Here is a 26,812-nt window from a genome sequence, read left to right on the forward strand (position 1 = left end):
TTGATGCAGCCTAGGCAACATTACAAGGCCCTGTCTCAAGGGGAAAAAAGGGGGGGGGATGGGAATGTAGCTCAATGGTAATGTGCCCCTAGGTTCAATCCCCAGCACCCAAAAGGTGGGGGCAGGAGGTAGGCTTCTAAGAAATAATAAATAGTTGTTGTTTCAAGTCACTGGGTTTGTAATAGTTTGTTGATCAGCAAAAACCTAACTAATATATATTGGGAATCTTTAAACAACATGGTCCCATTCATAACTTTTTAGATGTTTCCAATTATTAGAACTCTATCCTTCAGATATTAAGACTCAATTATATTATTATTTTTAATACTTAAATTACTTCAGTCTCAAATTCAAAATACTTTTCTCTCTATAGTTTAACCCACATACTTAGCAGCTTGGAATGGAGAAATGCAACATGGTCTTATTCAGAAAAATTGCTTACCCTTCACTAATTCTGGGAGCCCATGACTTGAGAATTAGAAGGAGGGAAGGTCTTCTCTGGCCTTAGCTGGATAAAATCATAGTCCTCCTTGTTTGCCATTGCTTCTCTGGCTGACACTAACTGGGTATCCAAATCCTTTCATGGGGCAAACACATAACTGCTAGCTTCCTCAGGGTGATTGTGGGGTTCTTCCAAGGCTCCTGCAAGGAGACCTACCCTGGTACATTTTACCTTATTCAGGCAGTCAGCATTCTCCCTCTACCACTGCTGAAGTCCCTTTATCTGGCTACCAGCATTCTTGAACAAGACATAGGAAAACACAGGTCAAGCCTAGCTCCTCTATGAAGCAGCCAGTAAAACAGATTAAACAGTATCCTTTCCCTTCACCTTTAGCCCCACCATTGCTCTCAACTCTACCTCTGCTCAGGCAGAAAAGAGCAAATCAATAAATCCATAGCTAAGCAAATATCCAAGGAAGCAGTGAAATGGCTACTCTTACTCCATACCTGCAGGCACCCCATACTCTTCACAAGTGGTTATTTGAAGAATAAAAGTAGGCTTTAGAAGGGAGGAAATAGTTAGTCATTAAGAACAGTGAATCCCCCTCTGGTGAGACCTATGTTCCTATTGGGATGGGATGGGGGATTATTGTTCTACAGGAATGGTTCCTAGGGGCAGTTTCTGCAGGCAAGTTTCTGGCCCCAGTGGCTTGAAGATTATTCATAGAAACCCAAATATAGAAAATTAGTTACTTAGAGACTTTTGTCTTCAGCTTAGGGTTTCAGCTGTAATTCTGGAACAAGATAAAAAGGCCCCACTCAACACACTGTTACATGGTTATTTTTAAATCTAAAGTATGCACTAAATTCTACTATACTGCATATCATTATAGAAAAATTTCATTTCTACAGAAATGCTAGTTTTATTAAAAAGACTGCCCTGAAGAGGTTATTTGAATGATACTTATTAAATTTTTATGTAAATGCTATGATGTTTTCATGGATCCTAATTCATCAATTAAAGAATATAAAGGAACACTGGCATTTTTTAATTTCTCAAAAACTTTCAAACAAAATAAAATCTTTGTCTAATAAAATTCTTGAGAAAATTTGTGAATTTAAAATTTTTCTAGACAATCAGATATCCAATCATTCACTTAGCAAATATTTATTTACACACTTTCTTTATGATCATGATATTCTACTTGCTTTGGGCATATCAACAAACAAAAAAAAAAGATCCCTTTCCTAACAGACTGAGCAGGGTAAAAAAAAAAACACTAAAGGATGACTATAATAGATAAGTAAATTACACAGAACATGTTATAAGGTGAATAGTAGTAAGAGAAAAAGCAAAGTACAGCTGAGCATGGTGGCTCAAGCCTGTAATCCCAGTGAAGTAGAGTATTTCGAGTTCAAAGCCAACCTTAGCAACTTAAAGAGGCCCTAAGCAACTCAGCAACACCCTATCTCAAGATAAAGAATAGAAAGGGCTGGGAATGTGGCTCAATAGTTAAGCACCCTAGGTTCAAGCTACAGTACAAAGAAAGAAAGAAAGAGAGAGAAGAGTGGAACAAGAGGAATCAGTGGTGTCCAGGAGTGAATGAGGCTGCCAGGTAAAAGCCGGGTGGTTTGAAACATTAAATAAGGTGGTCAGTAAGGTTTCATTAAGAATACAATATGTGAGCAATGACATGAAAGACCTAAGGGAGATAGCCACATGTAGAATAAGAACAATCTAGATGGAAGACCAGTCAACCCAGTGACCCCAAGGCAAGAGCGTTTGTCTGACATGTGACAAATAGCAAGGGAGGTTATTGTGTCTAGATGGTTACGAAATAGGAAGTAAAGTCAGGAGAGTAAAAAAGGTGGGAAAGAGAGTTGAACAATTTGTAGAGCTGTAACACTTTGGCTTTTACTTTGAGTTAAGAAGTAACACAATATGACTTTATAAGGAGCCAAGCTATAAGAAGGCAGGAGTGAAAGCAAGAAGATCATTACAAAAGTGATCCTAGTGAACACTGGTGGTAGCTTATACCAGGGTGGTAGCAGAAAAGATAAATGATCTAATTCTGGATATTAGGAGGGGAAGATAAAACAAGATTTCCCAGTGCTTTGGGAAATGAAGTTAAGGATAATTTCAATAGCTTGAGCAACTGGGTGAGTGGAGTTGTCACAAATTCAGAGACTAGTTTGGATGATGGTAGGTGAGAAATTGGGGGGAAGTGTGGAAATAAAGGCTTTATTTTGGACATGTTGACTTTGGGATCTAAGTAGAGACATCAAAGCAGAAATGTCAAGTGGGGACAAAGGGAAATTTCCCCTCTGCCCTTTGAAGGTTCACTGAAATGAACTGACAATGTACTGGCAGATTAATGAGAGAAAAAAAAAGACATAACAAATTGATTTAAGTGCATGAAAGGAAAATCACAGCATGGAACTCAAATACAACGTATTAGACTCCCTTGAGGTCCAGATGGCTGAGGCTTAAATAACCTCTGGAGAAGAAGAGAGACTGGATAGGGAAGGGCTTGGAGTATCCTGGAGATTTGTAAGAAGCTACAGGAGAGATAAGGAGAAGAATGCAAAGCATGGTTTGTCTTATTAAGTATATAAAGTTTCCCAGGTAGTCGCTCATAGCTGCCTGGTCATGTATTAGAGTGTCCTGGGAATGTAGAATTTGAGTCTCTTCTTTCTTCAGGTTAATCTTTCCTGGTTAATGAAGTGCCATCTCAATTGTACTCCTTCTGGGAAGGAAGCTTCAGAGGAAGCCCCTCCCTGTGCTTTGAAGAGTAATGATTAGTATACTCAGTAGACGGGTGGCAGAGAGAGGCACATTGCTCCTTTAGTTCAAAGTCATCATTCTTTGGAATTCAGGGTATCATTTTGTAAGCCCCAATGAAAGTAAGAAGTTGGCCTCATGAATCTGAAATTTAGGAGCGAAATCTGGGCAGTGGGTACACATTTGAGATTAATTGGTATTTAGATAGCATTTAAATGATGAGATCACTGGGGTCATGAGAATAAGACACAGAACTGAGCCAGGCCCTAATATTATGAAATTGTGGGGAAAAGATATGGCAAAGGAGACTGAAAAGGTATTAAGCATAAAATAGGAGGTAAACCAAGACAATGCAGACATCAAATGAAGGAAATATATCAAGAAGGAAAGAATGGTAAATTCTGTCAAGCACTGCTAAAAGATCAACAAATTTACCAATTTAGCAGCCTATAGGTCATGATGACATTACATAGTAATATTAACCTGAAAGGTCATTCCACTAAAAAAGAATTTTACTACTTAATAAATTCTAAAATAAATAGGTTTTTAAGTGCCACTAAATAACCCACTCATTTCAAACAATATATTATAAAATGGAATGTATTTACAGAAATTTTTTAAAAATTGACTGAATTCCTTGCAGTTTATAATATTTTGATTCAATTAAACACATATATGCTAAGTACCAAGGATGTATAAAAGAGAATAGTCCTTACTCTTTAGGAGCTCTCAGACTACATTAGCAATTAGGCAGGCATATAGACAATCACGGTACAAGACTATATGTAAATTCCATGAAAAAACAGGGAGGAGTACCTAAGCCAAATTTGAAAGGTCACAGTTGCCTGCTGAAGTAGATGATGCTTAAATTTAATCTCAAAGATATACATAGTGATTCTAGGCAAAACACTAAACCTTGCAAATCACAAAATGAAGTGATATAAAAGATATTCAAATGAACAAGTTTTTAGGAAAAGTACAAATAACAACCATTGTGTAGTCTCAAGAAGCAGAACTTCAAATTCAGGACTTCAAATCCTTTTCTCTATCAAATAACTATAAAGTTAGATAAAATTGTTAAAAATAATCATTTTAGAGATCTGGAAATCAACCAAAGGCAAATAACATATTAAAAAGTATTTCTGTGGGCTGGGTAGCGGTAAAGTGATTGCCTCACATGTGAGGCACTGGGTTCAATCCTCGGCACCACATGCAAATAAATAAAGATATTGTGTGTCTATCTACAACTAAAAAAAAAAAAATAAGAAAAAAAAAGAAGTACTTCTTTGAGAATCACAGCCTCTGGACTTTTGCTAGCACTGTTAATCCATGCAGACCTATGATTACAGTTACCATACACTATTGTTTCTAAATGGTATTTTTAAGTTAAACTTAGTTAAATGTAAAGCTTAGGGAGAGCACTTTGCCAAGCTGGTGTTCTCCAAACTAAAATTATTCATAGCAATAGTTTTGGATTTATATAGAAATAACAAATTTGTTGGTATTTATTCATGTCATTTGATGTTTTATAGCTGGATAAAGTAACCTGTTGTCAATAAGTTACGTATATGATTTTGTGTTACTCTTCACACTGGAATTGGAATTTAAATATATTTTTGGAGAGTAATAGGAGAGCCTGATCTGTTTAAAGGTGACATTGTAAACATGGAAACATTTTGCCACTTTTTCCACAAAAAGAAAGTTAAAAACTCTCCTAGTCTTTGTTTGATTCATGTTTCAGATGTAATGTATTGTGTTATTTGTCAAGAGCCCCACCTTACCTGAGATAAGGCTCTGCCTCTCACCTTACTTTATGTTGGAATGGCTCCAAAATAGGCTAGAGTTTAGTTCATTTAAAATTGTGCTCAAAAGATCAATTGTTGTTGTAAAGATTACTGTGATCTCCAAATAAACAGGGGATATAATACATAATTAAGTAAAGGTTGAAGATTATAAAAATTACTTTTCTTGGTTCATAGCTATTATAAAAATTGAATATGTTTTTGCTCTGTTAATTTCATTTTGTGTTTTCCTTGTAAACTTTATAACAGTTTTCTGTTAGTGTTTTACAGAGGTACTGTTTATGATAAAACAGCCTGAGTTAATTTGAGATAATAAGCCATCACCAATAGGACAGAGAGTATATAATGCTGGCTTCCAGGACTAATACTAACCCCAATTAAATGAAAGGGGTAACTGCAGAACTATATATTTTTTTGAGGGGTGGTACCAGGGATTGACTTCAGGGTACTCAACCACTGAACCACATCTCCAGCCCTATTTTGTATTTTATTTAGAGACAGGGTATTACTGAGATGCTTAGCAACTTGCTGTTGCTGAGGATGGCTTTGAACTTGTGATCCTCCTACCTCAGCCTCTTGAGCTGCTGAGATTACAGGCATGTGCCAACACACCCGGCATTGTAGAACTATATATAGTGAAGTTATTACCTGTTACTTCCACTTTAAGACTGGTGAAAATGGCCTGATGAATATTTAAAACCAAAAACTTGGAGACCAAAGTCAAGGAAGTAAAAGGGCCAGGGAAAAAGCAGCCAAAGTTTTGTCCATTGCCCTCTAAGCTCAGCCAGGACACAGAGAATGATGGGATCCCTCTCTGGGCCCTGCAACTCTGGAAAGTCGCCTGATCTGCCAATCAGGGAGCTCAAGAGGACTGTAGAGAATAGGAAGCCAGCCAGTGCACATTCTACAAAGAGGAGGGTCATCAGAGATGGAAATATCCCTGATGCTTCCAAGAGAAGCCACATATGATTAACAAGACTCTAACCCATCCTATCAGATGACACCACTGGTAAAGGAAAGCTAAAGGAGCCAAGAGGCTTTGCACACACCCCTAAGTGATCTCTAAGGAATCTCAACTGACTTTTAAGAGTAGACAATAACAGGTCAGTTTTGACTAACTTGGTCTCAAATACCTGGAAGGACAGTTTAGCCTAAACACAATCCTACATGGACATTTACAAGGAAAAAACAATGTTTTTTTTTTTTTTTAATGTAACTTAAAGATGTACATTTGTCAGCCCTACCAAAAGAAATAAAGCTGAAGGCTATAAAGGAAGAGTTCTTCTGAGGGAGTGTCTAATAATGATGATCACAAAGGACTCTATAGAGTTGCAAGTTTGTTCTGAGTTAATTTGAGCCTGCTCTCATAGACCTACAAATCTTCCTATCCTCCTACATTGATAAACTTGATCTGTTTTTCACTGATATGATTGAGTTACTGCCTTCATGATTTTCAGAGACTGACTAAAATACTAATTGTTTTGTGCTAATTGTTTACAAAAAAAATCAATGCTTTGTTGTCTCATTTTTTGTTGTCTTAGCATGATCTCTGCACTATGAACGCCTTGTCCAGTCACCTGCCATCTGCCACTGTGTGCCTCTGGATTGCTCTGATGCTGAATACCCTTAATTGCCCAAGCCCAACCTGATAGAGAACAAGGTCTTTGGGTTACTTCCCCCAACTTTGCCCTCTTTCAGCAGGAAGCAATTTGATGACGTCATCACCCATTTTTTGATAGAAATGGAATATAGAAATTGACAGTGGGGAAATGTGACAGTGGCCAACTTTATGCTTTGCATATATCCTTTTCTGGGCTAGGGTTGTGGCTCAGTGGTAGAGCACTTGCCTTGCACACATGAGGAACTGGGTTCAATCCTCAGCACCACATAAAATAAATAAACTAGTAAAACAAAGGTAATGCGTTCATGTTCAATTAAAACAAATTTAAATATAGCCCTTGCTACTCTGCCACTGCAACTTATTTTTAAAATGGACATGTTTCTTTCTCTTCCTCTCTCCCTGCTACTTCCAAATCTCTTCCCCTCCTTAATCTCAGGGGAAAAAGGATTACCTCTCTTCCCCACTTTAGGCAGCTGTATCTGTCCTTTAGTACACATCCACCATAGGAATGAAGTAATCCGTACTTTGGAGATAGTACCAGATCTCAGAAGTGACGATCTCCTAAATTAATAAGTAAATTACAACACATGGAATGTGGCCTTTGAATCATCTCCTTAAAAACCCCCATTTCCTGCCAATGGTCAGAATTACAGCCTCTGGGACAGGAGTCCCCTGTGTTTCTCCTTTGCTAGCAAAGCAATAAACCTCCTTTTTCCTTTTTCTAAGAAAAAAGGAAGAGGAAGATGAGGAGAACAAGAGGAAGAAGTACTTACTTATGAAAAACTTTTGGAATTCAAGCAAGAACAATGTTAGTTTGTGGCATTCCTCTTTGGAGCCTAGCCCATCTCTCCCAGGTGATCAGTGCAATGGTTCTTCCAAGACCTCAGACTTTGTTTTGTTTTTTAATTAGATCTTTATGGTTAAACTTAGTACTTGGGTTCATCCCAACAAACTTAGACATTCATGGAAATCGATTTCAATTTATGATCACCTCTTTTCTCTTTCCCTTTCCCTCCTGCCCACCCCCCAAGTTCTCCTTCCTTTAACTAGACTTCCTTTCACTTGTCTAATAATTGTATATGATTGGCTCCTTATGTAATCTTATCATTCTCTCCCTCTTTCCTTTATTTTACTCTAGCTTCTGCATGAAAGAATACATTCAATCTTTGAGTTACTGAGTTTGGCTAATGATATTTTCCATTTCCATCCATTTACTGCCAAATGCCATAATTTCATTATTTTAATAGCTGAGAAGGACTCCATTGTATATTTTATATATATATATAAACCACAATTTCTTAATCCATGCATCTATTAATGATCATCTGGGTTATTCCATAATTTAGCTGTTGTGAATTATGCTGCTATAAACATTGATGTGGGTATGTCACTGTATTAAACTGATTTTAGATCTTTTGGAAAAACACCTGGAAGTGGGATAGTTGGGTGATAAGGTGGTTTCATTTCTAGTTCTGAGGAATCTCTAAACCACTTTCCAGAGTGGTTGTAGTAGTCTGCAGTCCCATCAACAATGTGTTGCCGAAAGCTCAGTCCTTGTCTCCGCTGCCAATCCAAAAACGAGGACACAGTTTTCAGAAAAATTAAAAAGACAGTTTATTGCTTTACTAGCAAAGAAGAAACAGAGGACTTCAGTCCCAAAGGCTGAGATTCATCATCAGGAACAGGGGGCTTTTATAGAGATGATTCAGAGAAAATGAGATTAGGGAGGAGAGATCAGAAAGGAGAGATCAGGGAAAAGAAGATAAGGGAGAAGGGAAAAGAAGATCAGGAAGGATAAGATCAGAAAGATCAGGGAGGGAGAAGTTTGGGAAAAAGAAAAAAAAACATATATGTTTCAAAGTGACAGGGATATAGTCAAAGCATCAAGTGAACCTGTTACAAATGTACAAGTATTCCTTTCACCCCACGACCTGGCCAGGGGTTTGTATTCTTGATAACTGCCATTCTGAATGGAGTGAGATGAAATCTTAATGTAGTTTGATTTGCATTTCTCTGACTACTAGAGATTTTGAACATTTTTTCATATATATATTGGCCTCTGAGTGTTTCTTCTATTGAGAAGTTTCTGTTTAGTTCTTTTGCCCATTTATTGATTGGGTTATTGGGGTTATTGTTATTGTTGTTATTTTTCTTTCGGTATTAAGTTTTTTTAGTTCTTTGTATATTCTAGATATTAATCCCCTATTGGAGAAGTAACTGGTCAAGATTTTCTCCCATTTTGTAGGCTCTATCTTCACACTCTTAATTGTTTCCTTAGCTGTGCAGAAGCTTTTTAGTTTAATGTCATCTCACTTATTGATTCTTGGTTTTATTTCTTATGCTTTGGAGGCCTTGTTAAGGAAGTCTGTGCCAGCACCTATATGATAGAGTATTGATCCTGTTTTCTTCTAGAAGTTGTAAGGTTTCTGGTCTAATTCCTAAGTGTTCGATCCATTTCAATCTGGGTTTTGTGCAGGTTGAAAGAGAGGGGTCTAACTTAATTTTTCCACATATAGCTATCCAGTTTTACCAAAATCATTTGTTACAAAAGATTGCCTTTTCTCCTGGATATCTTTTTAGCAACTTTGTCAAATATAAGATGGCTATAGTTTATTGGGGTTGTTTCTGTGTCTTCTATTCTATTCCACTGGTTTTCATGTCTATTTTGGTTCCAATATCATGCTGTTTTTGTCACTACAGCTCAGTAGTATACTTTCAGATCAGGTATTGTGATGCCTCCTGCTTCATTATTCTTGCTTAGTATTGCTTTGGCTATTCTGGAAGACCACAGACTTTGAAACTAGAAGCTTTACTACCATATGTGCTCAGTTTATCTGTAACTGAAGGTAAAAATATGCCATCCAGCAGCAACTCCAGAAGAGTAGCAACATCAGTAGCAAGTCTCAATTAGCCATCCCAGTTAAGACAAGCAATCAATCAGCAACATAAACAGAAAAGTAACAAGGAGATCCTGCAAATGAGAGATACACTAAGATACTGCATGAACTCTGCTCACAATCCTGGCTGGCTGCCTTCCATGCATAGGGGAAACCAAGGGTTCTAAGCTGTCTATACATCCTAGTTGGTGGAGAGGCTGTGCACAGGCACAGGAATATGGGAGAAATTAGAAGACAGGGCAGACTTTTAAACTGCTCGAGCTTTGCATGTGCTCTTCAACCTACCAAAAGATCCGTCAAGAATGGTGAAAGACTTATTGGCTCAGGTTATAAGGACACAACCTCTGATCAATCATTGACATAGCAACTAAGTTATGCACAAACATTAAACTGAGAGAAATAAATCAGACTCCAAAAAGTACATCTTTTTAAGGCAAGAGCATTGTATGATCAGGTGTGGAAGCTCACATCTGCAATTCCAACTTGGGAGGCTGAGACAGGAGGAGCATAAATTCAAGGGCAGACTCAACAATTTAGCAAAAACCTGAGCAGTTTAGTGATGTCTCAAAATAAAACATTAAAAGGGTTTGGGGATGTAGCTCAGTGGTAAAATGCTCCTAGGATCAATCTCTTGTAGTATATATGTGTGTATGTGACATACACATACACACACACACACAGAGAGAGAGAGAGAGAGAGAGAGAGAGAGAGAGAGAGAGATCTGCTGAATGGCATATTTTCACCTTCAGTTACACATAAACTGAGCACATATGTTGGTAAAGCTTTTAGTTTCAAAGTATGTGGTCTTCCAGAATAGCCAAAGCAATACTAAGCAAGAATAGTGAAGCAGGAGGCATCACAATACCTGATCTGAAAGTATATTACAGAGCTGTAGTAACAAAAACAGCATGATATTGGTACCAAAATAGACATATGCATGCATTTATGCATGTATGTATGTGCGCACGTACACACACACACACACACACACACACACACATAAGCACTAAGTAGCCTCCTGAATTATATCCTGAAATAATGGGGAATCATTAAAGGACTTGAACCAGAGACTAATGGGTTGGAATTGCATTTTATAAGATCACTTTGGCAAGGTGGAAGGCAAGTTGACAGAGGGCAAGATCAGAGACAAAGAGAGGAATTGTATTAGCCTAAATAAAGATGGTTGTGATGGGCAAGAAGGGCAGAGGATGCAGAGGTAAGCTATTTGGATTTTCAAAGGTAGAATAAACTTGGGGTTGGGGATGTGGCTCAAGTGGTGGCGCGCTCGTCTGACATGCGTGCGGCCCGGGTTCGATTCTCAGCACCATGTACAAACAAAGATGTTGTGTCAGCCAATAACTAAAAAATAAATATTAAAATTCTCTCTCTCTCTCTCTCTCTCTCTCTCTCTCTCTCTCTCTCTCTCTCTCCTCTCTCACTCTCTCTTTGAAAAAAAAAAAAAAAGGTAGAATAAACTGATGTAATTACCCATTCAGCTTAGGTATTGAGGAATCAGAGGAATATAAAAGCCTTTAGGTTTATGACCTAAGCCAAAAGGATGGTGAAGCCATATACTAAAACAAAAAATTCAGATAGATCAACTAATATGGAGGGTGAAAAATAATGAGCTCAGTTTTGAGTTTGAGATATAATTCATGAGATTATTTACATAATTAAACTTCAAGTAAAATTTACATTTTAGCTGGGCACAGTGGTGCACACTGTAATCCCAGGGGCTTGGGAGGCTGAGGTACGAGGATCTCAAGTTCAAAGCCAGCCTCAGCAACTTGGTAAGGCACTAAACAACTCAGTGAGACCCTGTCTTTAAATAAAATACAAAATAGGGCTGGGAATGTGGCTCAGTGGTCGAGTGCCCAAAATTCAATCTCCTGTACTGACCCCATCTCCCAAATTTGCTTTTTAGAGAAATACATCACATAAAGAAATATGGACAATAGTGGTTTGAAGACCTGGGTTCTTGTTCTAGTTTTACTTCAAATTTGAACACATCAAATTTTATCTTGAGGCTAAGTTTATTCATTTATTTTACTTATCTCTATGCAAAATGAAGAAAATAAGACTGTCCTGTGTACTTACAGAACATTGTGAGCATAAAAGGGATGCTGCAAAACAAGATTAAATGCAATTTCTGCTGCAGTGTACAATTTGTTCTGCAAGTATAAATAATACAATATGACCAAAATGAAGCCATAAGTGTTGGAAAAGAAACATTATTTTTATTGTCAGATGATACATAATTCACTGAAGAATTATTTTTAAAACTATTAAAATCAGTAAGAAATCGGTATCTTTCCTACATATTATCAATAACCTGTTAGAATTTAAAATTTGGAAAATCCTAGTCTCTCTCTGAATAACAATAGATCTAAAGCTATGCTATTCTTACCCAGATCAAATTAAATAAATTTATAAAGCCTATATGAAGAAAATTTTAAACTCCATAGAAGACTTTAAAAAGTAAATATCATATTCCTAAAAGGGAATATGATGCTATAGATATGCAATTTTACTCCAAATTTGTAAATTGAAAGAGACACCCATTAAAATCTCAACTGGGAAGCCAGGCAGGGTGGTGCATGCCTGTAATTTCAGAACTCTGGAGGCTGAGGCAGAATAATTGCAAGTTCAAGGCCAGGCTCAGCAATTTAGCAAGGCCCTAAGCAATTTGCACTCAGTGAGTCTCAGTCTCAAAATAAAAAGGGCTGGGGATATAGCTCAATGATAAAGCTCCCCAAGTTCAATCCCCAGTACCAAAAAAACAAACAAAAACTCAACCAGGAAATATTTATCTAATTAAGAGTATAGGTATCTAGGGGGGCTGGAGTTGTGGCTCAGCGGTACAGCGTTCGCCTATAGCGCTCACCTAGCATGCACGAGGCCCGGGGTTCGATCCTCAGCACCACATAAAAAATGTAAGTAAATAAAATAAAGGTATTGTGTCCAACTACAACAAAAAAAATTTTTTTAAAAAGAGTATAGGTATCTAATATGAAAGCCTACATATAAGGAAGTTAACCAAAACAACCACAATTATAGTAGGGTAATAAGATAATTGGTGATTTTCCTATTCATTTTTACAAATATTCATGATTAGAATTTTGTCTGTACTTGGAAACATTCTCTCAGATCTTGGTAATAAGAAATACAAGAGGGGCTGGATATGTGGCTCAAGCGGTAGCATGCTTGCCTGGCATACGTGCGGCCCAGGTTCGATCCTCAGCACCACATACAAACAAAGATGTTGTATCCGCCGAAAACTAAAAAATAAATATTAAAATTCTCTCTCAAAAAAAATATTAAAAAAAAAATACAAGAAAATTTTTTCAGAGGTTGGGTTGTGGCTCAGTGGTAGAGCACTTCCCTAGCATGTGTGAGGCACTGGGTTCGACCTCAGCACCACATAAAAATAAATAAGTAAAATAAAGATATTTTGTCCATCTACAACTAAAAAAAAAATTTTTTTAAAGAAAGTTTTTTCTAAATTCAAACATGAAAGTAATTCAAAATAGATCAGACAAGCAAATCACTTTAAAGATAGAAAATGGCTCCCTAGTACACAAGATTTAACTGAAACCCAATGGCACCAGGAAAAAGACTGAGCAGTCATTTATACTTAAAAAAAAAAAAAAAAATGAAATGAACTCAGCAATAGCAGTGTCCACTGAACTGTTCAAAAAAGGAAATCTTAACCCTGCACATTTTAAATAATTTGGCCTCGGTGGTAAAACTACCTTATTGCAGAACAAGATATAGGATACCTCTTTTAGTTTATAGCATTAAATATTTCATTTGCCAGGAATGGTGGTGCACACCTGAAATTTCAGCAACATGGGAGACTGAGACAGGAGAATCCCAAGTCCAAAGTCAGCCTGGACAACTTAGTAAAACCCTGTCTCAAAAAAATAAAATAAAAATAAAAGAGGCTGAGTGGTACAGCATCCCTGGGTTCAATCCCCAGTACTACACATGGACAAAAATTAATCATTTTATTCATGTAACTGTGCATGAAAAATTATACTCATTTGTGTTCCCGTGATTGTGATTTGGTCACCTAAAAACATAAAATAACCATCATATTGAAAGAAACATTATAGTTCATCTTACAGAAGCCGGACATGGTGGCACATGCCTGTAATCCCCGCAGCCTAGGAGGTTAATATAGAAGGATTGCAAGTTCAAAGCCAGCCTCAACAATTTAGCAAGGCCCTAAGCAACTTAGTGAGATCCTGACTCAAATTTTTTTTTAAAAAATGTAAAGGGTTGAGGATGTGGCTCAATGTTTAAGCACCCCTGGGTTCAATTTCTGGTACAAAACAAACAAACAAACAAAAACAGTGTTCAACTTTCTGGCAGTGACACTCCCCACAAGAACACGGTTTGGGAAAAGAATCTCTTTCACCTCTCCAGAAGAGAAGAGGAGGAAGCAGAAGAAGAAGCACTTGGTACAGAGCCGCAATTCCTATTTCACGGATGTGAAAAGCCCAGGATGCTATAAAATCACCACAGTTTTTAGTTATGCACAAAAGTAGATTTGTGTGTTGGCTGTCCTCTGCCAGCCTACAGGTGGAAAAGCAAGGTTTACAGAAGAATGTTCCTTCAGGAGGAAGTAGCACAAAAAGCAATCTGAATCAAGATGAATGAGAAACCAAACCAATAAACATGTTTTGGATAAAAATTTTATAAAAAAATTAAAAACAATATTCAAAAGTATTTAACTCACAAGTGTTACAATCCTTTCTTCTTGAAATGATTGCTTAAGATTTGCATATGCTTAAGAGACAAATCATAGCTCTTAATAAACAATGAATGAAAAAAATCTAGTATAACTAACTAGGATTCAATGTTTATTACAAAAATGTTACTCACAGCTCCAAGTGCATTTTCCTCCTAATCTCCAAAAATGAGCTTTAAAAAAAAAAAATCTACTTTAGTCTCATCAAGAAATTATATGAATGCAGTATATTTAGTCTTTATCTAGTGATGTTTAGAGCCACAAATGATATTTCATTAACTCACAGTAGATATTTAAACAAATACAGCATTACCCAATAGCAGTAACATGTTTACAATCCCCATGAAAAGGATTATTAGTTAGAGTATATATAAATCTACAAGTAAATTAAAAGAAGAATAAAAGTAAGGCCAGGTGTGGTGGCACATGCCTGTAATATTAGCAACTCAAGAGGCTGAGGTGGGAGGATTGCAAATTCAAGGTCAGCTGGGCAATTTAGCAATCCCCCTTCTCAAAAAACAAACAAATGGTCTGGGGATACAGCTCAGGAGTACAATGCCTCTGAATTCAATCTCTAGTGGAAGGAAGAAGAGGAAGAGCAGGGCTTTTGGAGAAGGAGGAAATAAAAAAAGCTAAGCAAAAGTAAGTATTGCAAAAAAACACATGCATTTGTTACATAAAGCAACATTGTTCCTAAGGAACCTATGGGAAATGTTTATTTCTTTCAGTGAACCTTGAAAGTGTCACTAAATCTCAGAAAGGAATCTAAGCATACTGTGTACACAGAAACTAAATTTTTAAATGGGTGTAACAGGGGTTCACTTGATGCTTTGACTATATCCCTTGTCACTTTGAAATGTACATGTTTTTTCCTTTTCCCAACCTTCTCCTCCCTGACCTTCTCCTTACTCATCATCTCCCTAACTTTTTCACTAACCTTCTCCTCCTTCATCTTCTCCTTCCTAATCTCATTTTCTCTGAATCACCTCTTTTAAACCCCCCTGCTCCCCATGATGGGCAGAGTCACAGGCTCTGGACAGGAGTCCCCTGTGTTTCTCCTTTGCTAGCAAAGCAATGAAACATCTTTCTTTTTCTCAAGACCATGTCTTCACTGTTGGTTGGTGTCAAGGATGAGGACCCAGCTTTTGGTTACATGGGTACTTAATAGTTCACCCTTCAAATAAAAATAATTACTTCTAACAGCTTACTGTAAAACAGTATAACGGTGTATAAATAACACAAAGTGAATGAATTGCCTGGTATGGGTGTGGGCCTGTGGTCTCAGCTATGTCCAAGGCTGAGGCAGGAGGATCACTGAAACTATAAATTTGACAACTGCCTGAGCAACATAGTAAAATTCCATTTCAAAAAAAAAATCAAATAGTAATAATAATAGTAATAAATAAAAAGTAAATGGGTAGGGCAAGTAAAGTAACTATACATGAATACAATTGTTCACTCTCTAATTTGATTTTGTTTCTGATAGATATGCCCACTTGGATTTACATATTGCCAGCAAATGTAAGACTTAATGAAAAACTAATCTTGTCAGATACAGGAAATATATTTCTAGTGTTTATTACTAATGTTATGCTGCAGGCTGGGCATTGTGGAGCACACCTGTAATCCCAGCAGCCTGGGAAACTGAGGCAAGAGTATCACAAGTTCAAAGCCAGCCTCAGCCATTTAACAAGTCCCTAAGCAACTTAGTGAGACTCTGTCTCAAAATTAAAAATAAAAAGGACTGGGGATGTGTTTCAGTTATAAGATGCCTCTGTGTTCAATTCTCAATATCCACGCCTCAAAATTTTTTTTACTCTACATAGCTGGGCAGGTAGTACAAACTTATGATCCCAGCAACTAAGGAGGCTGAAGCAGAAGAATCTCAAGTTTGAGGCCAACCTCAGAAATGTAACTAGACCCTGTTTAAAAAAAAAAAAAAAATGGGGATGATGTAGCTCAGTGGTAATGTACCTCTGAATTTAATGCCCAGATTTAAAAAATTGAATATAGGGGGATCCAACATGGCGGCGGGCAGAGAGGCTGCGCTTTTAATGCACTCCCAGTGATGGGGTCATAAAGTCGCAAGGATAACTCTTGGATTCTACCAACGGAGATTCTCCTAGCAAAATTCCACTGAAGAGAGACCTCCCGGGAGCTACTAGGATTTTTTTGAAGCATCTGTGTGACCCGGATGAGCGGGACCCTGCCACGAGACGCGGAGTTCCAGATCCACCAGCCACAGTCTGCGCACCGCGGGCACAGCTGCAGATCCGTCCACCCGCCCACAGCCAAAGTGACTGGGTCCTGCTAGACACCGAGACACAGCTTGGCAGGAAGAAGTCTTTAGCCAAGCCTCCACGAGCCAGGAGCTGAGGCGAACCGGGCCAGACCCGTCCCACCCCTCCCCTCGGACACTCCGGCAAGGAGCCTGGGGCCCGCCATAGCAGAGAGGTGATGTCATCAGAGTTCAGCTGGCGGAATTCCTTCCCAGCAGAATCCACTTTAGCAGCACCTTCATTCCCCTACCCCCCAACTCTCATCCCAAGCATTACATCTTCCATTGCTTGTAATTGTCTAAATGCAAATAGGTGAATGTCTCGAGGCTGTCTATAAGACTCCTAAATACCTAGCTACTACCAACACCCTGATCCAATTGCCTGGTAGTATCCACCTTCAGTGGAGCAATCTTCTAAAGTAGCCAAGACATACTAACCATCATACCACCAGAGCACCCAACCTAAACATATAGTCCTAAGAACAAACAGCAAATCATTATATGCATACAGAACCTAGAAGCCTTATATGAATTGAATGAATCAGCTTTAAAGTACAACAAAGCCCAACATTTCTAGGTATAATCTCCCACCACAAAAGAGAGACAACAGAGATATACAAAGCCAAAACAAATGTATAGGAGAAAGCAGCTACAAAGCAGTCAAACAGAGCTGGAAAGCAACGTGAACAATATGAAAAAACAAGGGAAAAAAGGGTTACAAACAATGCAGGACAACCTAAATATACAGAAGGACCTAGAAGAATCAGAAACATGGACAGGGAAAGAAATCAAGGCATACCTAATTCAGATGGAACAGAATATTAGAGAAGACATGAGACAGCAAATCCAAGCATTGAAAGTAAATTTTGAAGAGGAACTAACCACACAAATTCAATCTGCAAAGAATGAGCTTTATCAGGAGATAGAGGTGTTTAAAAAAAATCAAGCTGTAATCATAGAAATGCAAGAAACCGTAAATCAGATTAAAAGTGCTAATGAGAATATTACAAACAGACTAGATCAAGTAGAAGTCAGAACATCAGATAATGAAGACAAAGTTTATCAACTTGAAAAGAATATAGTCAACACAGAAAAGATGCTGAAATCTCATGAGCAATCTATCCAAGAGATATGGGATCTCATCAAAAGACCAAATTTGAGAGTAACTGGGATAGAAGAAGGCATAGAGAATCAGTACAAATGAATGGATAGCTTACTAAATGAGATAATACTAGAAAACTTCCCAGAGATGAAAGATGGAATGGATTGCCAAATCCTGGAAGCTTACAGGACCCCAAACATCCAAAACCATAATAGACCAACTCCAAGACACATAATTATGAAGATAGCTAACATACAGGACAAGGAGAGAATACTAAAAGCTACGAGAGAAAGGAGGCAGATTACATTTAGGGGTAAACCAATTAGGTGAACGACTGATTTTTCATCACAGACTTTGAAAGCGAGAAGATCCTGGAACAACGTATTTCAAACACTGAAAAATAATGGATTCCAACCAAGAATACTGTATCCAGCAAAACTAAGCTTCAGATTTGACAATGAAATTAAAATATTTCATGATAAACAAAAGCTAAAAGAATTCGCAGCCAGAAAACCAGCACTGCAAAGCATGTTGAGCAAAATATTACAAGAAGAGGAATTGAAAAATAGCGCCCAAAACTAACAGTGGGAGGTATCTCAGTAAAGGGGGAGAAAAATAACCAAAGAGGGAAAACTAGCCAATCTAAAATAAATAAATAAATAAACATGACTGGAAGTACAAACCATATTTCAATTGTAACCTTAAATGTTAATGGCTTAAATTCACCAATCAAGAGACATAGGCTAGTAACCTGGATTAAAAAAACAAATCCAACAATATGCTGCCTTCAGGAGACTCATATGATAGGAAAAGACATACACAGACTGAAAGTGAAAGGTTGGGAAAAATCATACCACTCACATGGCCCTCGGAAGCAAGCAGGAGTGGCCATTCTCATATCGAATAAAGTCAACTTCAAACCTAAGGTAATCAAAAGGGATAAAGAAGGACACTATATACTGTTAAAAGGAACCATCCACCATCAAGACATAACAATTATCAATTTGTATGCACCAGACAATGGTGCTGCAACGTTCATAAAACAAACTCTCCTCAAGTTCAAGAGTCAAATAGACCACAACACAATAATTATGGGGGACTTCAACACACCACTCTCACCATTGGACAGATCCTCTAGACAAAAGCTGAACAAAGAAACTATAAAACTCAATAACGCAATCAATAACCTAGACTTAACCGACATATATAGAATATATCAACCATCATCAAGTGGATACACATTCTTCTCAGCAGCACATGGATCCTACTCAAAGATAGACCATATATTATGCCATAGGGCGACTCTCAGTAAATATAAAGGTGTGGAGATAATACCATGCACCATATCTGAACATAATGGAATGAAACTGGAAATCAATGATAAAAGAAGGAAGGAAAAATCCTGCATCACCTGGAAAAAGAACAATATGTTACTGAATGATCAATGGGTTACAGAAGATATAAAGGAGGAAATCAAAAATTCCTAGAGATAAACGACAATACAGACACAACATACCGGAATCTATGGGATACAATGAAAGCAGTTTTAAGAGGGAAATTCATTTCCTGGAGTTCATTCCTCAAAAAAAGAAAAAACCAACAAATAAATGAACTCACACTACATCTTAAAACCTTAGAAAAGGAAGAGCAAAACAACAGCAAATATAGCAGAAGACAAGAAATAATTAAAATCAGAGAGGAAATCAATGAAATTGAAACAAAAAAAACCATTGAAAAAATTGATAAAACTAAAAGTTGGTTCTTTGAAAAAATAAATAAGATCGACAGACCCTTAGCCATGCTAATGAAGAGAAGAAGAGAGAGAATGGAAATTACTAACATAAGGGATGAAAAAGGCAATATCACAACAGACACTACAGAAATACAGAAGATAATTAAAAAGTATTTTGAAACCCTATATTCCAATAAAATAGAAGATAGTGAAGATATCGATAAATTTCTTAAGTCATATGATCTGCCCAGATTGAGTCAGGAAGACACACACAATTTAAACAGACCAATAACAAAAGAAGAAATTGAAGAGGTCATCAAAAGACTACCAACTAAGAAAAGCCCGGGACCGGATGGGTATACAGCAGAGTTTTACAAAACCTTCAAAGAAGAATTAATACCAATACTTTTCAAGCTATTTCAAGAAATAGAAAAAGAAGGAGCTCTTCCAAATTCATTCTATGAGGCCAACATAACCCTGATCCCAAAACCAGACAAAGACACTTCAAAGAAAGAAAACTATAGACCAATATCTCTAATGAACTTAGATACAAAAATTCTCAATAAAATCCTGGTGAATCGAATGCAAAAGCATATCAAAAAAATTGTGCACCATGATCAAGTAGGATTCATCCCTGGGATGCAAGGCTGGTTCAATATACGGAAATCAATAAATGTTATTCACCACATCAATAGACTTAAAGATAAGAACCATATGATCATCTCGATAGATGCAGAAAAAGCATTTGACAAAGTACAGCATCCCTTTATGTTCAAAACACTAGAAAAACTAGGGATAACAGGAACTTACCTCAACATTGTAAAAGCTATATATGCTAAGCCTCAGGCTAACATCATTCTAAATGGAGAAAAACTGAAGGCATTCCCTCTAAAATCTGGAACTAGACAGGGATGCCCTCTCTCACCACTTCTATTCAATTTAGTTCTTGAAATACTAGCCAGAGCAATTAGACAGACAAAAGAAATTAAAGGCATAAAAATAGGAAAAGAAGAACTGAAATTATCGCTATTTGCGGATGACATGATAATATACTTAACAGACCCAAAAGGGTCTACAAAGAAACTGCTAGAGTTAATAAATGAATTCAGCAAAGTGGCAGGATATAAAATCAACATGCATAAATCAAAGGCATTCCTGTATATCAGCAACAAAACTTCTGAAATGGAAATGAGGAAAACCATTCCATTCACAATATCCTCAAAAAAAATAAAATACTTGGGAATCAACCTAACAAAAGAGGTGAAAGATTTATACAATGAAAACTACAGAACCCTAAAGAGAGAGATAGAAGAAGATCTTAGAAGATGGAAAAATGTACCCTGTTCATGGATAGGCAGAACTAACATTATCAAAATGGAGATATTACCCAAAGTTCTCTACAGGTTTAATGCGATGCCAATCAAAATCCCAATGGCATTTCTTGTAGAAATAGATAAAGCAATCATGAAATTCATATGGAATAACAAAAGACCCAGAATAGCAAAAACAATTCTAAGCAGGAAGTGTGAATCTGGAGGTATATCGATACCAGAGTTCAAACTGTACTACAAAGCAATAGTAACAAAAACAGCGTGGTACTGGTACCAAAACAGGCAGGTGGATCAATGGTACAGAATAGAGGACACAGAAACCAATCCACAAAATTACAACTTTCTTATATTTGATAAAGGGGCTAAAAACATGCAATGGAGGAAGGATAGCATCTTCAACAAATGGTGCTGGGAAAACTGGAAATCCATATGCAACAAAATGAAACTGAATCCCTTTCTCTCGCCATGCACAAAAGTTAACTCAAAATGGATCAAGGAGCTTGATATCAAATCAGAGACCCTGCACCTGATAGAAGAAAAAGTTGGCTCCGATCTACATATTGTGGGGTCAGGCTCCAAATTCCTTAATAGGACGCCCATAGCCCAAGAGTTAATAACAAGAATAAACAAATGGGACTTACTTAAACTAAAAAGTTTTTTCTCAGCAAGAGAAACAATAAGAGAAGTAAATAGGGAGCCTACATCCTGGGAACAAATCTTTACTCCTCACACTTCAGATAGAGCCCTAATTTCCAGAATATACAAAGAACTCAAAAAATTAAACAATAAGATAACAAATAACCCAATCAACAAATGGGCCAAGGACCTGAACAGACACTTCTCAGAAGAGGACATACAATCAATTAATAAGTACATGAAAAAATGCTCACCATCTCTAGCAGTCAGAGAAATGTAAATCAAAACCACCCTAAGATACCATCTCACTCCAGTAAGATTGGCAGCCATTAGGAAGTCAAACAACAATAAGTGCTGGCGAGGATATGGGGAAAAGGGTACACTTGTACATTGCTGGTGGGATTGCAAATTGGTGTGGCCAATATGGAAAGCAGTATGGAGATTCCTGGGAAAGCTGGGAATGGAACCACCATTTGACCCAGCTATCGCCCTCCTCGGACTATTCCCTGAGGACCTTAAAAGAGCATACTATAGGGATACTGCCACATCAATGATCATAGCAGCACAATTCACAATAGCTAGACTGTGGAACCAACCTAGATGCCCTTCAATAGATGAATGGATAAAAAAAAATGTGGCATCTATACACAATGGAGTATTATGCAGCACTAAAAAATGACAAAATCATGGAATTTGAAGGGAAATGGATGACATTAGAGCAGATTATGCTAAGTGACACTAGCCAATCCTTAAAAAACAAATGCCAAATGTCTTCTTTGATTTAAGGAGAGCAACTAAGAACTGAACAGGGGGAAAGAGCATGAGGAAAAGATTAACATTAAACTGAGACCAGTGATGGGAGGGAAAGGGAGAGAGAAGGGAAATTGCATGGAAACGGAAGGAAACCCTCATCATTATACGAAATCACATATATGAGGTTGTGAGGGGAAAGGGGGGGGAAGGGAGAGAACGAAACAACAACAGATGAGGTAGAGAGGGAAGATGGGAGGGGAGGGGAGGGGGGATAGTAGGGGATAGGAAAGACAGCAGAATACAACAGTCACTAATATGGCATTATGTAAACATTGTGAATGTGTAACTGATGTGATTCTGCAATTTGTATTTGGGGTAAAAATGGAAATGCATAACTCACTTGAATCAAATGTATGAAAGATGAAAAAAATAAAAATAAAAAAAAAGAATAAAAAGAGAAACCTTCCAAAAAAAATTAAATATATATATATATATATATATATATATATATATATATTTATATATATATATATATATATATTTTTTTTTTTTTACTCTATATGAATTAGGGGAAAAGACTCTTCAATAACCAGTTCCTAAACTGTAGTAGAGGTAATCAAAACTCATGTATTGCTATGTATATTTCAAAATATAAACAAGTAGGCTTAACTGAAGAGACAAGGAATTAATGGAGTAAAGAGGCTCTTTAATTCTTAAGAATATCATACAAGCCAGGTGTGGTGGCTCATGCCTATAATCCCAGTGGCTCAGGAGGCTGAGGCAAGAGGATCAAGAGTTCAAAGCCAGTCTCACCAGATTCAACCCTTGGCACACACAAAAAAGAACCATACAAAAGCCAGGCATGATTATGCATACTTGTAATCACAGCAACTCAGGAGGCTGAAACAGGAAGATCACAAGTTCAAGGCCAACCCCAGCAATTTATCAAGGACCTAAACAACTTAACAAGACCCATCTCAAAATTTAAAAATAGTAGGCTGGGGCTGTAGCTTAGTGACAGAGCGCTTGCCTAGCACATGTGAGACATTGGGTTTGATCCTCAGCACTACATAAAAATAAACAAATAAAATAAAGGCATGCTGACCATCTACAACTACAAAAAATAAAATAAAACAAATAAAAATTAAAAATTCAAAAATAATATGGACTGGAAATATGGCTCAATTATTAAGTGCCCCTGAATCCCAGGTAACATCAACAACAACAACAACAAAAGAATGAGAGAGAAAAATGATCCAGTAAAAAAAGTAAGATATTTTTGTTTTCAGAGTCCAAATGTTTCTGTTTCTGCTATACAAAAGTGAGACAATGATGTTGAAAACCTATGAGAAATTATTTTATCAATAATCTTTGAAAGGCAGAATGGCAGAACTAAGCTCCCAAATTAAAAAATAAATACAAAACACAAGAAAAATTCTAGAAGGAAAAGCCATTTAGCAAGACCCTGTCTCAAAATAAAAATTAAATATAGACTGGGGATGTGGCTCAGTGGTTAATCACCCCTGGGTTAAATCGCCAATACCAAGGAGAAAATAAACTAAAGTAGAAAACTATCTGAAATTCTTGGCACCTCTCTCCAGAAAATGTTTGGGACTTATTCATAATATGTTAGTCAGGTCTAACATCTTTGTGGCACTGTGGATTAACCCAGGGAGTGTTCTACCACTAAGCTACAGATTCAGCCCTTTTTAAATTATCATGATTATTATTTTTATTTTTTTGAGACAGGGTCTTACTAACTTGCCCAGGATGGCCTTGAACTTGTGATCCTCTGCCTCAGCTTCCCAAGTAGCTGGGATTACAGGCGTGTGCTACCACACCAACTAAAAATCTTAACAACTTTGAATGAAGATGCTAATAGACATATTTTATGATTCACCATAATAAACATCCATTAGCCACACGATTTAGGGTGACCCGAAAGAAAATATTAATGATTTATATATTTTCTCCTAACATTTTTCCTAATACATAAAAGTACCAAGTCTACAAACTGCAAAAGCTAAAGTAAGAGTGAATCTTGAACATTACTAAGAAAAAGAAAAAAGACTATTTAAGGGTAAATCTGATTATCTTATTATCCAAAATAAGTGGGAAAAGGCTTTAATCAAAGTGTGTTAACTTATTTTTTACTTCAAAACAATTTATAAAATCAGAGAGAAAAGGGGCTGGAGTTGTAGCTCAGCAGTAGAGATCTTGCCTCATATGTGTGAGTCACTAGGTTCAATTCCCAGCACCACATACAAACAAGCAAATAAATTAAAGGTCCATCAATAACTAAAAAAATATTTTTAAAAATATCAGAGAGAAAGGAACTCAGAATTGTATTGGGGTCCATAGTCTCTGAATCTGAAGCACTCCTTTTGTTCCACTACCCTTTTCCCCCTTCACTACAGTCCTCTCTAAACCCTGCTTCAGGATCTAATTTCTTCCTTCAATCTTGTTGTTCACCTTTCAGAAAATCATCAACATTCATGATCACTTGGTGATATCCCCCCTCCCACTTTGATAGCAATGATAAAAATTTCTTTATTTTTCAAAATAGCTTTTCCTTCATTTCTGGGAATTTGGAAAAAGAGTAAAAGGAAATGAGTTTTAGAGTGGTAGTAGAGTTGGAAAGTTAGCAGAAAGCCACAATATAGAATCTTCAACATTCTGTTATGGAGTTTCTATATTCTGTGATAGAATAAATAGAACTCAGACTGAACACAAAAGGAAAAAAATCATGTAGAAAATGATTACATGTAGAAAATGGGACTCCATCAAAGATATTTTGAAAGGTTAACCATGGCTACAATTTGTCCAGTGAATTGGAGAAGAGTTGGTAGGCTATTGAATGGTACAAATGAGGATGTATAGAGTCTTGAACTAGGGTAGTGACATCCTAGAGGCCCTGTCACTAATTCACACCAATAGAATGCAATAAAGTAGGGCTGGGTAAGAAACCAGTCACACTATGCAAACACCTAATGCCAGAAGTCATAAACTGACCACCCACAGCTCATATAACATGCCTCACTGAGATGTCTGATTCGATCTTCACTAGGCTCGAAAAATATCTTCTAAATTAGCTGCCAACATTTAAAAATTCAGAGATTTCTCCTCCCAAATCTGAATTTTTACTGTTCTTAAAATATACATATTTCCATATATATTTCCTCTGAACTTGAAGAACTCCCTTTTGCTCCAAGATTTGGTAACATTTTGGACCCACATTCCAACATGGCAATGCACACAGCACAGGCAGTCTGGGCAGCCACAGACCTTAGCCCTGGGTCTCCATATTGTTTTGTCCCTGGCAGCTTGACTCATTAACATTACCACCTTGGTCTCCACAAACACTTGAGTTTGCATTCCTAGCCCTAGGGCTATAGAGATTTCATCTGAAAAGTTTTATTTAGTTTTGATACTATCCATGAGCTCACCCCCACATGAAAGAGAATTATCTTTAATTAGAGGTGTAACTCTCACTCCAAAGGGCAGAGAATTTTCCTCATGCAGCAGTCAGTGTTAACAAATAAGAAACTAGACTTAGCCATAGCAATACTAAAGCAATAATAAATAATAAAATAATAATAATAAAATAAAAATAAGCCATAGACCAATAATAAAGACAAATTCTGAAAACTGATTCTCCAGGCATTGGTTTAGAATTTCAGTTCAGAAACTTCTGACAGATATAATTTCCCTCATGAACATTCTCTCCAGCCCCCACCCCACCTCACCCACACACAGAAGTGCAGCTCCATACCTCACCTTCACCTTCACCATTCTGTTAGATCACTGAAATGGTAACAGAAATTTTTATCATCCTGACTCCAGCTTTAAAAAAGAAAAAACAAAAGAAAACCTCGTGATGCCAGGTGCAGTTATTCATGCCTATAATTCCAGTGACTAAGGCAGGAAGATCACAAGTTCAAGGCCAGCCTCAGTAATTTAGTGAAACCCTGTCTCAAAATTTAAAAATTCAAAAAGAAAAAAAAAAAAAAGGCTGGAATTGTAGCTCAGTGGTGGAGTGCATGCCTAGCATGTGCAAGGCACTGGGTTCAATCCTCATCACCAGGTTCAATCCTCAGCACTGCATAAAAGCAAATAAATTTTAAAAAGGTATTGTGTCCTTCTACAACTAAAAAAATTTTAAAAAGAAAGAAAGAACGGAAGGAAGGAAGGAAGGAAGGAAGCAGAGAGGCTGGGGATGTGGGTGAAGGTAGAGTGCTCCTGAATTTAATCCTCAGTACTACCCATCCCCAAAAGAAAACTGATGAAAAGGGAAAGTTCCCAAGGTATAGCCACATAAATTATTACAGATAAAAGGAATCAGAAACCTATACTTGATTTGGGGGTGTAACTTACTGGTAGAAATTGTGCTTAGCATGGATGAGAACCTGGATTCAATCCCTAACTAAAAATAAAAAATAAAAAGAAATTTTGGGAAGAGCTTTGTTATGGTTGTGGGCTAGTCACCTTTGCCGGGCCAAGAAACTGGGGACACGTCCTTAGACGCCGCGTCTTGTCCTTGGCTGTAGACCCGCCGCTGCTTGATTGGTAGATTCATGTGGCCTTGTTAATGATTGAGCAATGATGGAAATGGATCCAAAATAAAAAGTGACTTCTCTACCAAAGCAGTAGAAGATTCTTCATATCACCTTCTATTAGCTGAATT

The 26,812-nt window shown here is 37.2% G+C and overlaps 1 protein-coding gene and 1 pseudogene across 2 annotated transcripts in view; one reads left to right on the top strand and one right to left on the bottom strand.

The window, feature by feature from the left end:
• The window catches only part of Atg10 (autophagy related 10), a 273,170-nt gene that overhangs the window by 225,389 nt on the left and 20,969 nt on the right, over nt 1-26,812 (bottom strand). The window lies entirely within an intron of this gene.
• LOC143400020 (small ribosomal subunit protein eS27 pseudogene) lies at nt 10,723-14,174 on the top strand (annotated as a pseudogene).

This window comes from Callospermophilus lateralis, chromosome 5 (assembly GCF_048772815.1).
Source record: "Callospermophilus lateralis isolate mCalLat2 chromosome 5, mCalLat2.hap1, whole genome shotgun sequence".
NCBI classification, from domain to species: domain Eukaryota; kingdom Metazoa; phylum Chordata; class Mammalia; order Rodentia; family Sciuridae; genus Callospermophilus; species Callospermophilus lateralis.